Raw genomic sequence first — 5,110 nt, forward strand, 5'->3', positions numbered from 1 at the left:
ATAAATTTTCTGTTCTTATCCAAAAATTTTCATCGCGTTTACATAGTCTTGTTTTTGCAACAACATTTCTTTTGTGCCTTGTCTTGCTTGTGATTTGTGTTGTACTTAATAAACTGATTTATATTTATTTTGTATTCGTCGTCGACAATATTACAGTAAAGTAAGAGACTGTGGAGTTTCAAGTACATCGCAAGAGGTAGAACATTCAGAGTTAGAAGCCTGTTTTTGTAGTCGATGGAGTTTCCAATGATCCATTTTGTTGCATTTTTCTGTAATTTATCTAGCAAGCCTAGATCTCTTTCGTTGGGGTGCCATACCTCGATTGCATATGATATAATGGGACAACAGAGCCTTTATACGCGTTTAGTTTGTTAATGAGTGACGTTTTGTTTGATATGTTTCTTTTTAGGTACCAGAGTGGTCACATTGCTTTGGAAAAACCTCTAGTTGCGTTCGATGTCCAGGTGAGGTTTTCCGTGACAACAACACCTAAATTTTTTGCAGGTTTAACGATTTGGTCACATATTTTCATTTGTCCTTTTTTTTTGATAAAAACTATGCTACATTTGTCTTCATGAAGGATTATTTCTTTTTCTAAGCACCATAAAATCTTTTTCGAGCGAGTTCTAGTTGTTACTGATCAGTTTAAAGTCGTCGGCATACAAATATGTAAGACTATTATCTATCAATTCTGGGAGGTCATTTAGATATGCAACAAAAAGTAGTTGCACAAGTAGGGACACTTGAGGGACTCCGTTCGTAACTATTAATCAGCTAGAAGAACTTAGGATAATTCGCACTTGTTCTTTTCTGTCAGTAAGATAGTCTGCAATGATGTCTAATGCTTTGCCGCCTAATCCCAGGGAAAGTGCTTCTCCAGAAGTTAAATGTGGGTTATTTTGTCGAACGCTTTTTAGAAATCTAGGTAGAAGACCGCTAACTCCTCAGTCAACTTTTGGTAATTGAAAGTTGAGATTTTATGAAGAAAACAGAAGTTGGACACTAGTTGAGCGTTTCGGCCGGAAACCGTTTTGTGAGTCGTGAATCTGAACGTTAATACAATTCTCAGAACTTATCCATGATTATCTTTTCGAATGTAAGCAAATTGTTCGAGTTGACAATTTCAGCTCTCGACCAAAACAGGTCACTAGCGGTGACCACCAAGGGTCTCTCCTAGGACCACTCATGGTCTGCATTTTTATTAACGACCTCCCAGAAGCTCCAGCCTTCTATGACTCCTACTTTTTTGCAGATGACTTTATTTTTCTGTCCGTCAACTTATTTCAATTCCAAGTGCAAATTGACCTTCAGTCACTTGAAAATTGGGTAAGGAAAACTAAATAGCCCTGGAAAGCCAAATTATTCGGATAACCCCTGAAAAAGGAATCAGCGTAAAAGATCTAGCCATTATGATGACTAGCGATCTCACTTGGAACATGTACATATCCAAGAAAGTAGCAAATGCTGTTGTCTATTTGTTAAGAAGAAACAAACTGTAGGTGCTCGAATCAAACTGGAACTCTTTAAATCCCTAGTTTTGCACATTCTTCTCTATTTTGTTCAGTTTATCCATCTGTCGAAAATGTCTATGACCGTCCTAGAGAAACTCCAGAAAAGAGCTGTTTAGTGGATATGCCGAACAGGAAAATACGGCCAACAACTCTGCTTTCGGGACATCCTGCTGTTGCCTAGGCACAGCCAGATTTAATTTCTGCTTACCTGATTAGATTTTTGTACCAGCAATAACGCAACTTTCACTCTACCGCAACGGCAATTTGCGTCCTCAAGAACCAAAGAAATCTTCAAGCTTCCAAATACAAGAACTGAAAAAATGTGGAATGATTTCATGTTCAGAACATCCCATTTGGCAAACAGAGTAAACTAACACGTAAACTTAGAGGAACCCTTCGGACTAAAAAGAAGACTTATCGAGCTATCTTGGAGGGTTGTAGATGCTATCTACGACGAACTCAACTCCTGCACCTGGCTGCTTGCGTGCGACTGCCAGAACTGCAGAGAAACGTGGAAAATTTTCTAAACTCAAATTCGGGATCAACTCCCCTCAGTTTCTTACTGTAGAGCCACAACAACAACAACAACAACCATTGTAGAGGAAGGAAGGCTGTTGTCCTAAATGTTTCTATATTTTTCTAATCCCGATTCAAAATCACTATTCATTATATTTTGATTGCTATTTATCATATCTATTTTGATTATAATTCTGATGCTTTAATTTATCCATCTTTCGCATCTGATGCTTTAATTTTTGACTACTGTCAAGATTTATAATATAGGAGTTGACTTGCTGCCCCCGAGTTACTGACTACCCTTTTTGCGGAAGGGCTTTCTTTTAATTGACCTTTTTGTCGAAGGATCCCCAATCGCGAGATGTGTCATTTGATATCAATATTTAGATATTGACTCCTCCAAGTATAAGACATGTATCAAACATTATTTGTCATAAATTCAGGTTGTTAATTAAACTGCAAATTCACTTATATTGGCATTTTGTAGCGGTAAAATGCTGTTCAGGATTCTTTTGCTCATTATTTTTAAGGAAAACTTGGCTTTAATGCAGAACCAGAACTGGGAACAAAACTAATTTTTTTGTCCTATAGCGAAAACTTATATATGCGCATCGAGCTCCAATTATGCAGACAGAAAAATTTGTCGCTATTACTTTCGACTCAAGTCTCTCATTCTTTCGTCTTATCATTATGGCAAAATCTAGAGAACTGAACGTGTTCTTGACAGAACTGAGGGTGCTCAACAAATTCCCTATGAAAACTAAATAAAACTGAACACGCAGTCCAATAATTTCAAAAAAGCGAATTATTTGATGTCTTTTGACTACGAGCTGAAATAGTGTTACAGCAGCATTAATTCTCTTCTTGGTTGATGACTGATACTCATACCACCGAGATACATGCACCTGAATTTTACAAATCTCAAGACAGAAGCAAGAAAGACTTCCCTATTCCTGTTTTTTACACTTTTGAACTTTCTTCTTTTTGTGTTGGCCTTTCGCTGAAGAACTCTTTCGATTCTTGAAACTGCAATAACAGTTAGTGCTTGTTTGTTCCTATCAGAGCGCTTAGGGGACGACTGTCTGGCTTTTTCATGAAACCTTTTTCATTCATTAGCAGTCAATTTTTATCACTGAATTCGGCTTCAAGAGATGTTTAGCTTTCACAGGCCGCAAATTAATCTGAAGAAGAAGGCAAACATTCCTCACGAGAGCCGCAAATTATTCCACTTTTCACTGATTGTGATGTACCAATGCATATTCTATCGGCTTCTTTTTTCTTGCGCACAAACCATTTTGTTCTGGGTGAGGTAGTGGGGATGACGGCATGTGTATAGTCGCCATTATGAAAAGAAAAATTCCACTTGCAATCTTGTGATCGTGTAAATCTTTCTGAACCTGTTAACTCCAGTGTCAGTTAGATTTCCACGGCATCAAGATGACTCGCAACTGCAAGACCTGCAAAAAGAACATCAATCTCAGCGACAAAACTTATCAATGTGTCGCTTGCGGTTGCCACATACACTTGACATCAGTATGCACTGGCTTGACACAAGTTGTTGTCAACGGCATTGCCGAACTTCGAATGAACGCTATGCTCCTTTGCAACAAATGAGTGAAGAAAAACGAACGCCAGACCTTCATATGGTGCAGATCGAGTGTTAAACTGGAAGAAAAATTTGAGCAGTTCAACTTCGAGGCAAAAATCGAACAGCTAAAGACGAGTTTGACCAAGTTAATTGAAACAAAGTTGAAGAAGCGATGAAAACCACCTCCGCGAACTTTGAAGACACCTATGCAAAAGTATTTGCTCGGAGCACTCCCAAAAAGAAACAGACAAGCAATTCGAAAAAGGGCGACAAATATGACGATCACAACATCAAGAAGAGTTTCCGTATCCAAGGCATCACCGAAGATGTCGAAAAATCACGTGGTGAGAACCTTGTCCCCACGACTGAAAAAGTTAACGATGTTCTCAAGACTATTGGCGTCCAGCCTCAGATAGTAGAAATGAAGAGACTCGGGAAATTTAGCAAGGAAGGTGACAAACCTAGAACACCTCTGGATACCGTATCAACAGAACACGAAGCCAGAATGGTTATGGCAAAAAGTTTTGAAAATCGAAACAAACTCGTGGACAAAATGTCTTTCTCACGTACGCTTTAACTAAACAAGAAGCGCAAAAACAAAGTCTCTGCCTCCAACGCAGGAGAGAGCTATTGAATGACGCCGTGTCTCGAGAGAAACTGAAGATAAGAAACTTTGAGTTATTTAACAATAACGTCAAGGAGGATCTTGAGTCGAACGAAGCAAGCTCATGACTACACCACATGAAAGCTTTGCAGATCAACGCACGAAGCCGGGTGAATTATGAAAGACGCTTCGTTCTATCAAATAACATCAACTTATGCCAGCCTAACCTGATTTGTATCTGTGAAGCACGGCTCAATAACAAAATAATCGATTCCGAATTACTCTTAAATGACTACTTAATCTCGCTCAGATAGAAAACCCACTGAAGACCAGAATCCGCATGGCGGCACTCACTGCTATCCAAAGTGCCCTCAACTGTCGTCGATTGGAGCTGGATGACGTCGACAGTTGTGCTATCTGCAAAATTAAAGTAAACAAGAACAAAATAAATTTGTTCCTTCTACAATCCCCCGAAGACCAGCCCCGATATTCAGTAGAAGACTTTGAGAAATATTTATTTTGCATCCCAAGAGACTGCATAGCCTTCGTCTGTGGAGACTCGTACTTCCCCAACACGAAATGGACGAACTGGACCAGTACTGACTCTGAAGAAAATTCAGTACTTGAACTTTTCGAAAACAGACTCTTCCGTCAATCGAATGACTTCCCAACCTGTATCATGAACGTTCTTGATGTCCTATTCCACCAAAATCGCAACGTGTTTTCAACAAATGCAGATGTTTTTACGAAATTTTTCAACTGTTTTGACCCCATTGGGATCAGTAGCACAATCAAATTACCACGTATAGTTCAAAATAGTACCAGAGAATTGTATTGGAGTTATGGTTCAGCTGATTTTGTCAAAATAGTCAGTGAGATGGAGCAAACTCC

This window comes from Convolutriloba macropyga, chromosome 7 (assembly GCF_964194025.1).
Source record: "Convolutriloba macropyga chromosome 7, txConMacr16.3, whole genome shotgun sequence".
NCBI lineage: Eukaryota > Metazoa > Xenacoelomorpha > Acoela > Convolutidae > Convolutriloba > Convolutriloba macropyga.